This window comes from Carcharhinus amblyrhynchos, chromosome 13 (assembly GCF_965287045.1).
Source record: "Carcharhinus amblyrhynchos chromosome 13, sCarAmb.v2.hapA, whole genome shotgun sequence".
Taxonomy (NCBI): Eukaryota; Metazoa; Chordata; class Chondrichthyes; order Carcharhiniformes; family Carcharhinidae; genus Carcharhinus; species Carcharhinus amblyrhynchos.
This window is the reverse complement of record NC_137336.1, coordinates 27,230,812-27,250,591: the sequence shown is the minus strand read 5'-3', so window position 1 is coordinate 27,250,591 and position 19,780 is coordinate 27,230,812. Positions and strand designations below refer to the sequence as shown.

The window sequence follows — 19,780 nt, the reverse complement described above, 5'->3', positions numbered from 1 at the left end:
TATATTCAATCCCCCTCGCTATGAAGGCCAGCATCCCATTCGCCTTCCTGACCACATGCTGCACCTGCAAGCTGGGTTTTTGCGACTCATGCACAAGGACCCCGAGGTCCCTCTGCACCGTCGCCTGCTGCAGTTTTTCGCCACGTAAGTAATAGTCCTTCCTACCATTATTCCTACCAAAGTGGACCACCTCACACTTGCCAACATTAAATTCCATTTGCCATTTCCTGGCCCATTCGCCCAGCCTATCTAGATCCTTCTGCAGACTCTCCACACCCTCTGCACAATTTGCCGTTCCCCCAATCTTGGTGTCATCAGCAAATTTCGACACCCTACACTCGGTTCCCTCCTCCAGATCATCTATATAAATGGTAAAAAGCTGAGGCCCCAGCACCGACCCCTGGGGCACTCCACTAGTCACCATCCGCCAATCCGAATAGCACCCGTTGACCCCCACTCTCTGCCTCCTATTTGACAACCAATCCTCTATCCACGCTAACACCCTACCCCCAACTCCATGTCCCTCGACCTTCTGCAATAACCTCTTGTGAGGTACTTTGTCAAACGCCTTCTGAAAATCCAGAAAGACCACATCCACCGGCTCTCCTCTATCCACTGCCCTAGACACATCCTCATAGAACTCCAGTAAATTTGTCAGACACGACTTCCCTTTAATGAAACCGTGCTGCGTCTGCTCTATCAAGCAATTCCCTTCAAGGTGCCTCGCAATTTCCTCCTTAATGACGGATTCTAACATTTTACCTACCACAGACATTAAACTAACTGGCCTATAATTCCCCGCCTTTTGCCTGGCACCCTTCTTAAACAACAGCATAACATTAGCCGTTTTCCAATCTTCCGGCACTTCCCCGGAATCCAGCGACGTCTGGAAAATAACCACCAAGGCATCCACTATCACCTCCGCCATTTCTTTCAGAACCCTCGGATGCATTCCATCCGGTCCTGGGGACTTGTCCACAATCAGCCCCTCCAGTCTGTCCAGTCAATGAGATCATCTCTCATTCTTCTGAATTCCAATGAGTAAAGTCCCAGCCTGTTTAACCTTTCCTCATAAGATAATCCCTCTGTTCCATGGGTCATTCTAGTGAACGTTTTCCGAACTATCTCCAATGAAACAATATCTTTCCTTAAATAAGGGGGCCAAAACTGCTCACAGTACTCGAGATGTGGTTTCACCAGTACCTTGTACAGTTGCAGCAGGGCATCTCTACTCCTATACTCCAACCCTCTTGAAATAAGGGCCAACATTCCATTAGCCTTTCTGATTCCCTGCTACACCTTTGTGTTAGTTTTTTGTGTTTCATACACAAATACCTCCAAGTTTCTTTTTCTGCAGTTTTTCCCCATTTAAATAATACTGTTCTTTTGTTCTTCCTTTAAAATGAACAACTTTGCATGTTTTCACATTATACTCTATGTGCCAACTTTTTGCCCATTTCCTTAACCTATCAATATTGCTTTTTGAATTGATTTTATCTCCCTTGCAACTTGCCTTTCCACCTATTTTTGTGTCATCTGCAAGTTTGGCAACAAAACATTCACAGCCTTCCTCCAAGACAATGTATTTATTGTAAACAGTTGCAGTCCCAGCACTAATCTCTGTGGAATCCAATTGGTTAAAGCTCACCAACCTGAAAAAGAACCCCTTATCTCCACTCACTGTTTCCTGCCCATTAGCTAATTCTCTATTGATGCTAATGTATTACCTCCAACACCGTGAGCTCTTATCTTATGATTTAACCTTTGAGATATGTTGTCAAACACCTTCTAGGCATCCAAGTACAACACATCTACTGATTCCCCTCTATCCACTCTGGTTGAAACCTCCTCAAAAAACTCTAATAAATTAGTCAGTCACGAGTTCCCCTTCATGAAGCCATGCTGACATTTTTCTTAGATTATGAATTTCCAAATGTGCTGCTTTTTCTCCCTTAATAATTGATTGCAACATTTTTCCAAAAATAGATGTTAGACTAATTGGTTGATAGTTACCTGTATTTTTTTGTCTCTCTCCCTTTTTCAACAGGCATGTCACATTGGCAGTTTTCCAATCCTTTGGGACTTCTCTGGAATCCAAGGATTTTTGGAAAATTACAACCAATGCATCCACTATCTCTGCAGTTACTTGTTTTAGGATCCTAGGATGCAAGCCATCGGGAACAGGGCACTTATCTGTGTTTATCTCATTAGTTTGGGTGGATATCCTCCCCTGCCTAATTAAATTTGGTAGCTGCGGAAATTATGATAGAAAATGACATGCTTGTAGGAAACATTATTTCCTATGCCTGTCAGCTGCAATTCGTGCCCCTAGAGGAACCTAAAAGTTAGGTCCTATGTTCATGGAACTATATAAATGTAAGTTGTTGCTGTTGAATTTAATAAGCTGCTAATAATGCAGAATTCAAAGTTTGTTTTCAGAATCTGTATAGCATAACGCCTTGTATTAAAGTAATAACCATCTTGTGATTTCCATATCAATCTGATTTTATTTAAAAGTAATCAACTCTTTGTGTGAGTTAAATGCAGAGCACTGATTAATAGCTTATGTCTGATACAGTATCAATTTCAACCTCAAAGTTTATCTTGGTAGCTTCTTGAATCTTAATTGAAATATCAAGTTGTTTATGGCAATTCAATATTGACTATCTACATTTCTCACATCTTTCCCTTTGGTGCAAAGTCAAATGGTATATAATAGCATGCTTTGATAAATGTAAGGATGGAACAGGGCCTATATATAGCGAAACTGTCACATAATAATCCCTGTTCCAATACATATTGATAGCAATTACTGAATATTGTTGTAAAGTACTAAAGTAATCCAAATTAATTTGTTGTGGTGACTCAACTGCAAAGCTTTGTATTTCGAGAAAGATATTTTGTTTTATTAGTGACTCCTGTTATCAAAGCGAAGGATGTTGCTATTAGACATTGAAATATCTGTTATTTTGTCAAAGTGTTGGGTACAACATGAGATCAATACAGAACCACATCTCCTTCTGCTGCATACTTTAACCAAAAGGACAGTATTTCAGAAATCCACTAATATGTATTTTTCCATTGCAATTTCACAGAGTGATGTTACCAATTTGTGCCAAATTATGACAGTATTGTGCTCTGAATTCTTGTGGATTTGCCCAAATTTATTACAGATGAGAGATATCTGCAGCTGGATGAAAGTGGAAAATTACGTCTCATCTGTCTGGGCTGAATTGAACTAAGTTTTCAGGAGTAAAAAAAAGACATTTGCTTACCTGATATGCAACTCAAGTCCTCTTGATCTAGATTTATGATGACACATTGATACCACACAATCGGGACCAGTAAATGACACATTTATTTGATTAATATTGTAACTGTTCATTAGATTCAGAATAAAATAATTAATACACATATATTTTTTCTGCATTCGCATATTTGATACACTATTGATCAAGATAATCAAATAATTATCTTTTTTTCCTTTTTTTCAAAAAGCAGTACCTTGTGGTTGAGGTAACGTGATGCTACTTGCTTTATAAACAGAACATCAATAAATTATCAAATCACTGGCAAACCAAAGCTGAAGTCCTGCCCTTTGCCAAGTGCTAGCACTCTCATTTGCATCAGCAGATTGAGAACCTTACTTGAAAAAGTATATATTGACACTGGGGGAGGTGCAGAGGAGATTCACTAGGTTGATTCCGGAGTTGAGAGGGTTGGCTTATGAGGAGAGACTGAGCAGACTGGGCCAAACTCATTGGAATTCAGAAGAATGAGGGGAGATCTTATAGAAACATATGAAATTATGAAGGAAATATATAAAATAGAAGCAGGGAAATTGTGTCCACTAGTGAAACTAGAACTAGGGGGCATAGCCTCAAAATAAGGGGAAGCAGATTTAGGACTGAGTTGAGGAGGAACTTGTTCACACAAAGGGTTGTGAATCTGTGGAATTCCCTGCCCAGTGAAGCAGTTGAGGTTACCTCATTGAATGCTTTTAAGGCAAGGATAGATAAATTTTTGAACAGTAAAGAAATTAAGGCTTATGGTGAGTGCACAGGTAAATGGAGCTGAGTCCACAAAAAGATCAGCCATGATCTTACTGAATGGCGGAGCAAGCTCGAGGGGCCAGATGACCTACTCCTGCTCCTAGTTCTTATGTTCTTATGTTGTCAGTTCAAGAGACTTGAGCACATAATCTAGGATGACACTTTAAACTAGGCAAACCGAGGCCACATAATCCTTTTCAAATGGGTATAAACGATCCTGTGGCACCATACAAAAAGAGAGTAGGTGAGTTCCCCTTGGACAATATTTATCCCTTAACCAATATCATCAAGATAGTGCTCTCTGTAGTGGTGTGGCCCTTTAAGGAGGGGGGGGGGGGGGGGTGCAGGCATTTCCTGAGGGCCATGTGATCTGCGAGGACCCTGTGAATCACCAGTGGGAAACTGGCCAATTAGCAGAATGTCATGGACCATGGGTTGAGGAGGGGCTGGCAATTGGAGCAGAGAGTGAAGAAGAACAGTTGCATTTGTAATCTAGTCTAATCTTGTACATATATTTATTTATTCTGTTGGAAGTAAAGTCTTTATTGTTAAAGTTACATCAAGTTGCCCTCAATCTATTACACTCCCCTTGCTATTTTTGGAAGTTTACGGTGTGCAAATTATCTGCTGTGTCACAGTGTTTTACAGTACTTCAAAAATATTTCATTGGATGGTAAGTACTTTGGGTTGTCTGAAATGTTAATAAGTGCTATATAAGCGCATGTCTTTTTTCTATGCAATGTTTCTGCATTCAACCTGACTGAGATCAATGCAGAGCAATCGGGTCATCTCCTCATCCCAGGAATAATTATTATGGATGTAATGGTCTAAGGTCAACTAACTCAATGTGAAGCAGGTTCTTCCTGCTCTGCCTGATTCCCAACCCATATGAACAGGGCAGCACACTGGCACAGTGGTTAGCATTGCTGCCCCACAACGCAAGGGACCCAGCTTTGATTCCATCCTAGGGTGTCTGTCTGTGTGGAGTTTGTGTGTGCATTTGTTTGGGTTTCCTCCGGGCGCTCCGGTTTCATAGAACATAGAAAAACTACAGCACAAACAGGCCCTTCGGCCCACAAGTTGTGCCGAAATATCCCTATCTAGCAGGCTTATCTATAACCCTCTATCTTACTAAGGATAGTACCCACAATCCAACAATCTAAAGATGTGCAAATTAGTGTCCACCTAGTAGGCTAGGTGGATTACCCATAGTAGATGCTCGTGTTTACGGGGATAGGATGGAGGGGAGGGCCTGTGAGAGTCAATACAGACTCGGTGGGCCAAATGGCCTCTTTCTGCACTGTAGGGATTCTATGAAGGAACTTTGTGTAGTAAAATCAAATTTAGTTTATTGTTATTATTGTTTTAAGAAAGAACCATCTCCATTCTAGTTACAAAACAAAAAGAAATGCTGGAAAATCTCAGCAGGTCTGGTAGCATCTGTGGAGAGAGAATAGAGGCAACTTGTCGAGTCTAGATAACCCTTCATTGTTTCTGGCTATCATGGCTCTACAATTCCCTACACATGACCACTGCACCGAGATACAGGATGCCAGTCAAGAGGGGAGAGCATAAAGAAGAGTGGTAGTGGTAGGGGGTTCCATAATTAGGGGGGCAGATAACATCCTTTGTAAGCAGGATAGAGTCCCACATGCTATGTTGTCTACCCAGTGCCAGGGCAAGATACAGCTCTAAATGGTGTGAAAGGATATTGGAATAGGAGGGGGAGCATCCAGTTCTTGTCAACCACGTTGGGACAAACAACATAGGCAGAAATAGTCAGGAGGACTCGTTTGAGGAACATCAGGAACTAAGAACCAAATTAAAGAAGAGGTGCTCAAGGATTATAATCTCTGGATTATTACCCAAGCCACATGCAATCTGGAAAAGAGAGAAGAAGATTTGGAAGCTAAACATATGGCTAAAGGCAGGTATAGAACAGAGAGATTCAATTTTGTGGTGCACTGACATCAGTATTAGAACAGGAGAGAACTGTACCAATGGGACAGGCTCCACTAAACTGACATGGGACCAAGTCCTTAGTGGAAAGGCTGAATAGGGAAATCACAAGGACTTTAAATTCGTGAATGGGGGGCAGGGCTCAGTAGAAGTTAATAAGATTTCTAGAGCTAGTCATAGAGTCGAGAGTATGGGAATTGGCAGGAATAAAACTTCAGGCACAGCAAATAAAGGGACAACTCTGGGAAGGGGGGGCTGTCAACACAGCACTAAGGGTGCGGTACCTAAAAGCATTGTAATTAGAGGTACGATGTTGTGGGCATCGCAGAGACATGGCTACAAGGGGATCAGAAGTGGGATTTGAATATCCAAAAATATGTGTCCTATCAAAAGGACAGACAAATTGGTAGAGGAGACAAGGTTGACTTGTTGGTAAGAAATGAAATTAAGTCATTAGCAAGAAGTGATATAGGGTCAGATGGCATAGAGTCTGTGTGGGTAGAGTTGAGGAATTGCAAAAGGAAAAAGACCCTGATGGGATTATGTACAGGCCTCCTAGCAGTCATCAGGATATCAGAAAGGAAATAAATCAGGAGTTGGAGAAGGCATGTAAGAAAGGCAAGTAATCATGCGGGATTTCAATATGCAAGTGAACTAGGAAAATCAAGTTGGTAGCGGACCCCAAGATAAAGAATTTGTGGAATGTCTACAGGATGGTTTTTTTGAAGCAGCTTGTGCTAGAGCCCGTTAGAGAACAGGCACTTCTGGGTCTGGTGATGTGTAATGAAGTAGATTTGATCAGGGAACTTAAGGTAAAGGGGACAGTGACCACAGTATGATAGAATTCACCTTGCAGTTTGAGAGGGAGATGTTGGAATCAGATATAACGCTGCTAAAATTGAGTAAGGGAAACCACAAAGCTATGAGAGAGGAGCTGGCCAGATTTGCTTGGAAAGGGAGCCTAGCAAGAAAGTGGAATAACAGTGGCAGTTTTTCAGGATAATTCAGAAGGCACTACATAAATTCATTCCAAGGAAGAGGAAGCATGTTAAGGAGAGGTCGAGGCAACCATGGCTGACAAGAGAAGTCAAGGAGAGCATGAAAGCAAAGGAGAGAGCATATGGTGAAGCAAGGAAGAGTGGGAAGCCTTTAAAAGCAAGCAGAGGATAACTAAAAAACCAATAAGGGTGAAGAAGATGAAATACGAGGGTAAGCTGGCTAGTAATTTAAAAGAAGATTGCAGGAGGTTTTTAGATATGTAAAACAGAGAGGCAAGAATGGACATTGAACCACTGAAAAATGAAGCTGGAGAAGTAGTAATGGGGGAACAAAGAAATGGCAAAGAAACTGAATGGGTATTTTGTATCAGTCTTTATGGTGGAAGACACCAGTAACACGCCAGAACTTCAAGAGAGTCAGGGCAGTGGTAAATGTAATGGATATCACTAAGGAGAAGATGCTATGGAAGCTGAAAGTCTGAAGGTGGAAAAATCATCTGAACAGGATGGGCTGCATCCCAAGGATCTGAAGGAGATAACTGAGGAGATTGTGGAGGCATTGGTGGTAATCTTCCAGGAATCACTGGAGTCAGGGAAGGTCCAGAGGACTGGAAAAAGGTTAATGTAACACTCCTATTTAAGAAGGGAAGGAGGCAGAAGATGGGAAATTATTGGCCAGTTAGCCTGACCTTGGTCGTGGGCAAGATCTTGTGGGTAAGAGAGTGGGGATAAGGGATCCTTTTCAGGATAGCAGCCAGAGACAAGTGGTGTTCCACAGGGGTCAGTGCTGGCACCACAACTTTTCACTTTATACATTAATGATCTGAAAGATGGAATTGAGGGCATGTTTGCCAAATTTGCAGAAGATACAAAGATATGTAGAGGGACAGGTAGTGTTGAGGAAGTGGGAGGCTGCAGAATCATTTAGACAGGCCACGAGAGTGGTCAAAGAAGTGGCAGATTGAATACAATGTGGGAAATGGGGGTTATGCACTTTGGTAGGAAGAATAGAGGCATAGACTATTTTCCAAATGGGGAAAGGCTTTGGAAATCTGAAGCACAAAGAGACTTGGAAGTTCTTGTTCAAGATTCTCTTCAGGTTAACGTGCAGGTTCAGTCAGCAGTTAGGAAGGCAAATTCATTATTAGCATTCATTTCTAAAGGGCTAGAATACAAGAGCAGGGATGTACTGCTAAGGCTCTATATGAAGGATCTGATCAGGTCCCATTAAGAATATTGAGAGCAGTTTTGGGCCCCAGACCGAAGGAAGGATGTGCTGACCTTGGTGCGGGCCCAAAGGAAATTCACAAGGATGATCCCAGGAATGAAAGGTTTGACATATGAGGAAGAGTTGAGAATTCTGGGTCTATACTCAATGGCGTTTAGAAGGATAAGGAGGGGGGTGGATCGAATTGAAACTTACAGACAACTGAGAGGCCTCAATAGAGTGGACGTGGAGAGGACGTTTCCACTGGTGGGAGAGACTAGAACTTGAGGGCTCAACCTCAGAATCAAGGGACGCTCCTTTAAAACTGAGATGAGGAAGAATTTCTTCTGCCAGAAAGTGGTGAATCTGTGGAACTCTTTGCCACAGAGGGCTGTGGAGGCAAAGACATTGAGTGTCTTTACGACAGGTTCTTGATCAATAAGGGGACCAGGGGTTACAGGGAGAAGGCAGGAGAATGAGAATCATATCAGCCATGATTGAATGACAGAGCAGATTCGATGGGCAGAATGGCTTAATTCTGCTGCTATATCTTATGATCTTATATGCATAGTAGGTGAGCCAGCAACTTTTGGCAGAGTTTCTACAATTTGAAATTTGCTCTCCAGTCACCCATCGCAGCATGAGTCAGAATTGGGATTGGGGAGGGGGGTGGGGAGCACAATATAAAATGGACAGAGTGTCGGGGCAAGATTGCACTGTCAAAGATAGTTCAGCAAAAGGCTATCAACATTTCGATTCAGAGTAAATCCTTGAAGTCGGTAAAAAAAAAATTAGCATATCTTGTCTATAGATATTATGAATTCAACCTCGCACACAGTCTGCATCATCCATTCTGAATAGCAGAAGCCGGGAGTTAACTAGTTCGCTATCGTGCCCTGAATCGTTGAGCTTCAACTTATCAAGGACTGACCCTAACGCCAGTGCCAGGTATTGGATGGGAGGCGGGCAACATGCAAATATATTGTGTGCAGGGCACCGCAGACATTGGCTGGAAAGGAGTGATGGGTGTGCCGGAGCGGTGGAGCGTGTTGGCATAAAGATGAGCAGGAGAGGTGGGCGCTGCTGGGGCTGGCGATGCAAAGCGTGGTGCTAATGCAGTTGGTAATACCGACCCTGAGCCCAAAGCAGGTCGTTCACTGCCCACAGTCCCGCGTTGATCGCGACCACACATCCTTCTGGACAACACACGAGGAATCTTTGACATTGCCTTTTCCTCACTTGTGACTGACTGCAAGTCTCGGATTTCTCCAGTGACTGCGGGTTATTTTGCAGGTAAAAAAAAACTCAAGTGTCACCGCTGCATATGTGTGTGTGTGTGTGTGTGTTTCCCCTGCATTGTGTTTTAAACGTCTCACTGTTACCACATCGGAACAAGATGTCACAATAAATTCCCTTGTTTTAACCGCCCGGGAACCTTGGTTGACTTTATTTGTCAGGAGGCTGAGTGGAGCACTTGGAAGCAATAATATTCCTCAAAGTCTTAACTCCAGACAGTTTTCATTCTCGACAGGACAGTGGAGACGCTTCTCTCAGCATTGAAACTGTAGAGGACACTGCACTGCAGGCCATTCGGCCCACGGAGCCTGTGCCAGCACTTGGAGAATCGAATTAGTACCAGCTCCCAGTTTTTTCCTCGCTCTCTCCAAGGGTACTTACTACATTGTTGTAAGCGTGTTTAAAAAATGATTTCAATCTTATTTGCTGAGAAATTCAAATGAAATCTGACCGTGAACCGAGGTGATTAATTTAACAGGCGGCACTGCAGCTGATGGATGTTTGCTGGAAGTTAGTTGTCTTGTTATTAATTCTGCCCCTGCCTTGTGAGCTTCTGCAACTTGAACTTTCCTTTTGAAACCACACGATGTTGAATCAGCGCCCTGAGTTTTTATCCAACTGCTTGCAGCAATGTGCCGCTGATAGATTTAAACTATCTGGGACATTGTGGCAAAGCCATCACACTGTGCATGATAACTTGTGCATAAAGCTCTGCCATGCGTCGCGATTAATTCGACCGACTTTCAGACTGAAAGAATGCGTGCATGTCAATCATTGACCTAAAAACATCCTTAGAGAGAAAAAAAACTTCCAAGATATCCTGCCTCTTGAAAGTCATGACTGAGTGGCGATTTCTGGCGAAGCAGACTCATATATCTGTTTACCCCCGCCTCCTGTAGCAAGCTGGGGAAAACGACAAGAGTTTAGCATTCTTCATTCGATTATCAATTGGCCCCAGGGGATGCAGTAACCTTTCTATCTACCATGTCTCCAATGTGTCAATTTATTTGTAGATGCGAACTTGAATACCATTTCTACATTTGAGTAGCTCTGCAGGAGCAGTGAGGATGGGTGCTATTTCATGTTTGGCACAACTTTTTTACAACAAAACTGGTTTAGTCCCACTGAAGGATTGAGGTTATCTTCCCAGTCTTTAGATTGATGGGCTCCTGTTAGTGTTGCTCGCAGTCTCGGGGATTTTGTACTTCAACGAAGCAATTATCCGAGATGCGCGCAGAAACTGGCACAATACCGGTTAGCTCCCGGAGTTTGCTGTGCAGAGTATTGGAGCAACTTAAGGAGACGAACCACGTATAAAAAAAGCGGGGGGTGGGGGTGGGGGAAGGTGCGGGTATTCACTACATACTGGGCTGAGTGGAAATCTCGTCCGCAGACATGACCTCAAATTCCAATAGCAAACGAATGCCTAAATTGAGAATATCAAGAATGAGAATAACTAGAATGGCAACAAGTAGAATGGCAATATCTAGAATAACAGTATCTAGAATGAGAATATCTAGGATGACAATATCCAGACTGACAATATCTAGAATGACAACATCAAGAATGGCAATAGCTAGAATGACAATATCGAGAGTGACAATATCCAGAATGACAACAACTAGAGTGATAATATCACAATGACAATATCTAGAATGACACCAACTAGAATGACAAAAAGTAGAATGATAATATCCTAAATGACAATATCTAGACTGACAATATCTAGAATGACAACAAGTAGAACGACAGCAAGTAAAATGACAATATCTAGAACAACAATATCTAGATTTGCAATAACTGGAATGACAATATCTAGACTAACAACAACTAGAATGGCAACAAATAGAATGTCAATATCCAGAATGAAAATATCTAGAACGACAATATCTAGAATGGCAACAAGTAGGATACGAATATCTAGAACGACAATATCTAGAATGACATTAACTAAACTGACGATATCTAAACTGACAACATCTAGAATGACAACCAATTGAGTGACAACTAGGCTGGCAAAATACTAGAATGACAATATCTAAACTGATAATATCTAGAATGATATCTAAGCTGACAATATCTAGATTGACAACAACTGCAATTACATTATCTAGAATGACAACTCGAATGTCAGTACCTAAATGACAATAACTGGAATAACAATATCTAGACTGACAATATCTAGAATGCCAAGCGATATCGAAAGCCAAATTAATCATGAACGCATTCATTTGAATTTTAACAAAAGCTGCAATCTTGATGTTTGCACCAACTGACTTATTCACAGATTTGAGGGAGTTTTCTTTGCAGGAAGATTAATCGGGTGCTTCACGCGTAGGCGGATTTGATTTGGAACATTTTTGGTCATTCGTTAAATAGGTGCAGCTGGATTAATTTTTACACTTGGTATAATGTGTCTTCAAGCAACACTTGTGGAGTACATAGTGCAGCGGGGAGCACCTAGCACCTCGAGTCTGAGTGAGAGTTTCAGTAGGTGAGCTATGTGCTGCTGTAGTAGCCAGAGTAGCTTTGTGTCCTGGAGGGGATGGGTTATTCAGTGAAAGTATTGTCTCAGTGGAGTTAAGCGGTTGTGGAGGATGTGCCAGTTCAGAGAGAGCGCTGTGGTGAGGATGTTGGACCGCCAATGAGCTGTCTTCGCGCACCAGTGCTGAAATGTATCCTTAGCTCCCGTTCAGTTAGATGACTTCCCCTGCCCGACTGAACACGGACACACTGCTATCAATTATTGAAACAAGACATTCGCATTAAATTGAGTCAGAAATGAGGATGGCGAGAGTTATGAACCTGTGTGTCAGGGTTATGTGTATATCCGTGTAAATGTACATCCGGATGCGAAAGGTGTGTTGTTGGGAGAACATTTATGTGGAGCAATGTGAGGGGAGATTGTGGAGGGGCTAAAGTGGATAAAATATCAGATCTGTGCCGGCGATTCCGGATTGCACGTGAATTGCCATTAGACTGTGACCCTCGGACTCAGGGGCCCGCATCATTTTAAACCACTTTGAAAATCCTTAAAACCTTCCAGCAACCTCCCTCCCAGAACACAAGTGCATGTTAGTCTTTTCGTGGTTGACCATAATAAAATAACGCTGGTGTGATGTGACATTTTGTTCGGGGACGGCACTGGGTTCCTTTGTCTTAATACATTCCCGCAGCACTGGAGGACATTATGAATTTGAAGCACAGGTTTATTTCCGTATTCCAAATGATTCAATACTTCCACCTTACCATCTGCCAAACCATATTTCCTCCAGCAGCTCAGAGAGCCGAACTCCCGGTGCTGTTGCTTTTAGCAGAGGCAGAGCCGGGACCTTTCCGCTAAGCGGGCAACCACGGGTTTGCCAATGTTGGATTCTCTTTCAATGGCCCGGAATCGATTCTATTGAGGCTGCCCCCTTATTAATGAGTTAAATGTAATCATTGCATGGTAAGATATTGATGATCTGTTTCCGGGTACTAACACTATCCTGGTTGATAGGTGTAGTCTGCAGCTTTTGATGAATAGTTAGTATTATATAGACAGACTGCCCTTGGAAAACAATCTGTCGTTTAAAAAAAACAAATTAGTTCTGTGCAGTCTTTACATAAAGGTACCAGAATATACCGATCCTCAGTCGGACCACTCGCATCATTTCTCAACCATTTACGGTGTGGTTGGGCTATCAATGGGTGATCTGTTCAATGATTTGGATGTTCCAGCAGAAGGCTGAGAAACAGGCTCATCCGCTGATTCTCAGACCGCACCCGCACTGTGTTTCTAATAAGTTCCTCTGCAGTCGGATGTTCTTGTGAAAACAAATTGAAGCAAGAGAATGGAGGTCTGTTGGGAGAAAATATGTTTTCACAGAGTAGCTGGAAGGTGTGGGAGTGTTGAGAGTATTAAAGAGCTGATCAATTTCTGTCGAAACGTGACTACTTTCTTGAACTGCTGCACACCCATGCGGTGCAGCCACATCTACAGCGCTGTTAGGGAGTTCCAGGATTTTGAACCAGTGTCTGTGAAGTAATGGTGAATGTATTTCCAAGTTGGGAAGGTGAGTGATTTGGAGGGAAACTTCCAGGTGGTTATGTTTCCATGAGCCTGCTGTCCTTCTAGACTATAAAGGTTGCGGGTCTGGAAGGTGTTATCTAAGGAACTTTGGTGAGTTCCTGCAATGCACCTTGTAGGGGTGGGCGGGGGGGGCGGGGGGGCACATTGGTTAGTATTGCTGCTTCACAGCACCGGGAACCCGGGTTCAATTCCCAGCTTGTGTCACTGTCTGTGTGGAGTTTGCACGTTCTCCCTGTCTGTGCGTGGGTTTCCTCCTATATTCTGAAAGATGTGCTGGTTAGGTGCATTGACCTGAACAGGTACCAGAGTGCAGTGACTGGAGGATTTTCACGGTAACATCTGTGTTAATGTAATGTTAATGTAAGCCTTACTTGTGACTAATAAATAACTAACTTTTAAATTGTCTGCCACTGTGCATCGGTGCTGGAGGGAATGAATGCTGACGGGGAGGGGGGGTTGGTGGTGGTGGCGGTGCGGGGAGCAGCCTGTGGGCTGCTTTGGCTTGGATGGGGTCAACGATCTTGAGTGTTGTCATAGCTGCACTTATCCAGGAAACTGGACAGTATAGTCTGGAGGTTACGCGTGCATGTCTCAGCAGAACTCAGTTCTCAGGAATCAGTCTGTTCCCAGTTCCCAGGTTGAAGTTAATTATAGTGATGCCACTGCTCCCCTGAGCATTGCTGAGAAGAGGAAACTGAAGTTTGGTTGGAAAAGGCTTATCTCTTGTCATGACTCACATCGCAATTTAATTGCAAATCCAGGAACAAAACTGCGCTCTTTATTTGCTGCATCATTGTGTGCTATTTATCTCATCCCATGCAATCATCACCTTCTGAAATCCTCTTGCTGGTATTCATTAACCACTTTATACATCAGAGATACTTACCATAAATTAGTTTAAACTGTACAACAGACAATGATTTCACATTATCAAGCCACTTAACTCCTTTTATATTCAAAGGATGTGACCAATCATATTAGTAATCCTGACCGACTGGCGACGCAACTGCAAAATAGTCACTTGGACGCTTGGTTATTAATACAAACCTGTGTGTGTGTGTTTCACAAAAGAAAAATCACTTCTAGTGAGGAGCTTCATTTTGAAACACTTCAGATTGGAAGAAAGGAATAGAAGCTTCAGAGTGAGAATTACAGTAAGTGATGGCAAGCATGGCTCGAGCGACGGGTCTTCCAAAACCTTTTTAAAAGCAGAGAGAAAGGCAGAAAGGTTTGAGGCCAGAATGAAGGGTATGGGGCTGGCCATGGTAAGATCATGGAGAGAGAGGATTTTTAAAGAAATGTTAGATGCATAGCTCCATATTTTATAAAGATTTTGGTAGAAGGGAGAAATGCATTCTGTATATATTTTAGTGCATTATAGCCATATTGACTCTAAAATCTTCTTAGGACAGAAGAAAATGAACTTTTATCACAAAATATACTGTGTCAAATATAAATATGTCACTGGTGTATCAAGAAATCAAGTTTAGTCAGAACAGAGCCTCTGTTTTAATAATACCAATAGATCATATCTTGGCATCAACATAAATTATAATGCAGGTTATCAAATATTAGGAATTAAATTTTATTTTGCTATGTGTTCATCGCTACCAGGGAGCATTCTGAACGTTTCAGTCTGCATTAAGCCCATACCCATGAAACCCATCATTGTCATACTCCAGTGGCTTCCTATGCTGCAGTGAATCAATTTTAACATTCTCCAGATCATTGCACCGCCCTAGCTGTGTATTTACTCCAGCCATGCAGCCCTGTTTGCACCCTGTGTTTCTTTAGCTCAGGTCGACTGTTCATTCCATGCTCCATCTGTTGTGTCATTGAAACTTAAGTTTTCAGCAATTGTCACCAAATGCACTCTTTGCTAAATCCTTGCTGAAAAAGCATCATCTTCTTCCTAATTCTTTATTTTCCTGTAAATTTGGGGTGACATGACGGCATTGCTGCCTTACAGTGCCAGGTTCCTGGGTTCAATTCCAGACTCGGGTCACTGTCTGTGTGGAGTTTGCACATTCTCCCTCTGTCTGCATATTTTTTCCTTTGGGTGCTCTGGTTTCCTCTCACACTCCAAAGATGTGAAATTTAGGTTGATTGGCAATGCTAAATTGCCCCATAATGTCAGGCGGATTAGCAAGGTAAATACATGGGTTCATGGGGATAGAGCCGAGGTAGGATTGTTGTTGGTGCAGACTCGATGGGCTAAATGGCCTCCTTCTGCATTGTAGGGCTTCTATGATTATTTTATTATCTATAATCAGTATAATATTTTCATGTTTTTGTTTTGGTCAGCTTAGCATCTGATGGACAGACAATCATCAGGTCTACAAATCCAAAGATTGAATAATTAACTCACATCATTGGGGTTTTTGGTTACATGTGGGCTTTAGATCAAACTTCACCTCTTTGGATTAACCTCTAGTCTCTGATATCTCTCTGACATTCACTGCTCCCCTCACTCTGTGATATCCAGTACTCTTACAGATCTGTAAAAATCTCCATTCCTCAGTCTTGTGATACTCATCCTTCCTGTAACTACGACAAAGGGAATAATGGGCGTCTTGTGGATATATTGGATCTGTATTTCCAGAGGGCATTTGATAAATTGTTGCACAAAAGTTGCACACAAGGTACGATCGTATGGGGTTGGGAGTAAAATATTAGCTTGGATATAAAGTTGGCTAACCAAGAGAAAGTAAAGAGTGAGGATAATTGGATCTTCTTCTGGTCGGCAAACTCCAACTATTGATGTGCCACAGAGTTCAGTCCTTGGCCACAACTATTTACAATCTGTATTAATAATTTGAATGCAGGGATAAAATGTACCATAGCCAAATTTGCAGATGACACTAAAGTAGGTGGGAAAGCAAGTTGAAATGAAGAAATAAGATATTTAAAATTAAATATGGAAGATTAGGTAAGTGGACCAAAATTTGGCAGATGGAATTTAATGTGGATAAGTGTAAGGTTATGCATTTTAGTCAGAGGAATAAAAAGGCAACTTATTACCTAAATGGAAAGAGAATGCTTTGGTGCAGAGGGATCTGGGTGTCCTTGTGCCTCAATCACAGAAAGTTAATATGCAGGTGCAGCAGGTACTAAAGAAAACAATTTTAATTTTGGCATTCATTGCTAATGGGCTAGAGTAAGAAATTAGGCTAAATGCTCTTGCACCTATATAGGGCATTGGTGAGACCGCATCTAGAGAACTGCTCAAAGATTTGAACCCCTTACCTGAGGAAGGATATAAATGCTCAGAGAAGGCTCACTCCATTGATTCCGGGAATGAAGGACTCATCTTATGAAGAGAGATTGAGCAGTTTAGTCCTTTACTCACTGGAGTTCAGAAGAGTGAGAGGAGATCTAATTGAGGTATATAAGGTACTAAAGGGGATTGACAGAATAGACATAAAGCAGATGTTTCCCCTTGCTAGACATTCTAAAATAAGAGGCCATAGTTTTAGGCTACCGGGTGGCAGACTTAAAACAGAAATCAAGAGAAATTACTTCAGTCAATAGGTCATGAATTTGTGGAAATCTGTACCCCAAAGTGCAATGCTGGAACACCAAATGCATTCAAGGAGAAGATTTTTTATGTGTTTAATTAGCAATGGAATGAAGGGTAATGGGAGTGGCAGGAAGGTGGAGATGAGGCCTAGATTAGATCAGCCATGATTGTATTGAATGGCAGAGCAAGTTCGAGGGGTTGAATTGCCTACTCCTGCTCCTAGTTCTGATGTTCCAGTGATTTCGTGCAATCAGCCTGCTTGATGAACCTAGGAACGGATTAATGTGTGGGCCGAAAGAGACCAACCAAATATATGGCAATCACGTGTTTCTGTGCTATTTTGGGGCCCTCAGTCAAACCTGCTTGTGTTTGATGGGGTGGGCTGGGGATTAATTTGTCTGGAAGGATCATGAATGTGGTTGATTCTCACGCTTGGCATGAGAGCTTGAACCTCTGTCATAAAATTGTGCTGGCACAACAGTCTATATGATATTGATATTATCCTGTATTGTACTTCACAGGCATGCTGCTCCTGGTTTTATTTCAGACCACTTTACCTACTTTACCATCATTGCCACAGTGTGATCTATTCCCATATTTTTACTTTCCCTTAAGTATTTTTTTTTAGTCATGCTTCTTCTTACCAATTTGTCTTATTATCAATGTGGCATTTTCCATCATGTTCTGCTTTACATGATGGGCCTTGAACCCAGGTCTATCTGGCTCAGAGGTGAGTACAGTATCATTCAGCCAAAGTGAGACTAGATAGAATTAATAACATTAATTATTAATTACATTTCAAAATGAAATTAATTACATTTTAGCACTTTGAGTTGTTCTAATGCCTTTCACATTTGTGCAGATATTCCCCCCAACCTTGGGGCAGCATTAGTAGCACAGTGGTTAGCACTGCTGCCGCACAGCACCAGGGACCCAGGTTCGATTCTCGGCTTGGGTCACTGTCTGTGTGGAGTTTGCACATTCTCCCTTTGTCTACATGAATTTCTTCCGGGTGCTCTGGTTTCCTCCCACAGTCCAAAGATGTGCGGGTTAGGTGATTGGCCATGGTAAATTGCCCCTTAGTGTCAGGGGGACTAGCTGGGGTAAATGCATGGGGTTATGGGGATAGGGCCTGGGTGAGATTGTTGTCAGTGCAGACTCGATGGGCCGATTGGCCTCCTTCACCACTATAGGATTCTATGATTCCATAACCCTCCTTTCCTTTCATTCTGTTCCTTCATAATTGCTGTTCATTGTGATTTATCTTTCTAGTCCTAATAAAGGGCTATACCTAAAACATTATTAACTTGTCTGCTCTTCCCCAGGGACTGTCACATGCTGTCTGCTTCCAGCATTTTGATTTTGTCTCATATTTCCAAATTCTGCAGCTTTTTAAGTGAAAATTCACCTTGCCTGATGTCGAAATGCATCCTTTCTCTCTACAGGGTCACAGCCTTTATTCCTAAGCCTGAGCCTTTAGGTGCTGACTGGATGACAAGAGGTAGGCTTAGGTTGCATTGATGCACAGTTTAATTTAAGCACCTGAAACCCCTGTGCAATTCACATGGATGCTTGTACAGGGAGCAGCACACTCCCTAGCATGTCAGCACCATGCTCCTTATTATGTCTGCGGCTTATTTTTATGTGGATCCGAGTGAGAAAAAGCTCTGTCTTCAGATACAGGTCTACCTTTTCAGGTCCCCAGATATTAGTCATCAACAGTGTTGTGGAGTACTGCTGACTTGCCTAGCACAGATTACTGTGCTTTTTACATTGAAAATAAGGATGCATTTTTAGTTCTCTGCAAGTATTGATTAATATGAGCAGTGTCATCATGTACTTAGGCATCCTCATCACCTCAGCAGGATGCCTGCCAACTTATTATTAATCTATTTAGTGAGCCCGCAGAATGGTGGAGTGATTTTTTTTAATGAGATAACTGAAATGTCTGCAAAGGTTCTCCTGATCGCTTACTTTTACTTCATTGATAGAATGACTGAAACTCTGGAGAAAATATGCAACAATGTTTGCAGCATTTTTCCAGAGCTTTTGCCAACTTTCCATCAAAATCATGGAACGAAATGGAGAGACCATGTAAAATTTTCCTCATGAGTGAATTGCACCACTGAACTATGATTTGTACTTGCCCTAAACTGAGGTTTAATGTAGAGCCAAAGCATAGAATACATGGCAAAACTGATATTCTGGTGTTATTAATTCTATCTACAGTCTCACTTTGGCTGAATGGCACTGTACTCGCCTCTGAGCTTGATGGACCTGGGTTCAAGGCCTATGATATAAAATGGATGATTTAGGCTGATGCCTCAGCGTAGTAGTGAGGTAGTGCTACATTGCTGGAGGCGCTCTTTTTTGAAAGAGACACCTGTCTGTTCGGGTGAAGGTAAAAAAAATCCTTTTTTTTCAAGGGAAGGTTCAGGGACGTCCTTGTCAACATTCAACTCTCAGTCAATGATTGAGGTTCATCAGGTGGCCATTGACCTCATTCTTGTTTATGGATTATTACTTGCATAAATTGTCTGTTGTATTTGTTTGGAAAGTATTTCATTGGCTGCAAAAACACATTGGTATGTGCTGTATCAAAACAAATGTATTACTTTATGTAACAGTGAAACTTTGTGTTTAATAATACTGAAATCTTTTGTTTTCGTTCTGTGG

At 42.0% G+C, this 19,780-nt stretch overlaps 1 protein-coding gene across 3 annotated transcripts in view; it reads left to right on the top strand.

Moving 5' to 3' along the window:
* The first annotated feature begins 9,325 nt into the window (after positions 1-9,325).
* LOC145351477 (follistatin-related protein 5-like) overlaps positions 9,326-19,780 on the top strand; it is a 490,544-nt gene continuing 480,089 nt past the window's right edge. For 2 of the 3 annotated variants that reach the window (XM_080201073.1, XM_080201071.1), the window contains exon 1: positions 9,326-9,509. The gene's annotated coding sequence lies outside the window, so the exon portion shown is untranslated. Of the gene's footprint in view, positions 9,510-12,926; positions 12,961-19,780 lie in introns of those variants that run through there. The other variant, XM_080201072.1, reaches the window with a different exon arrangement.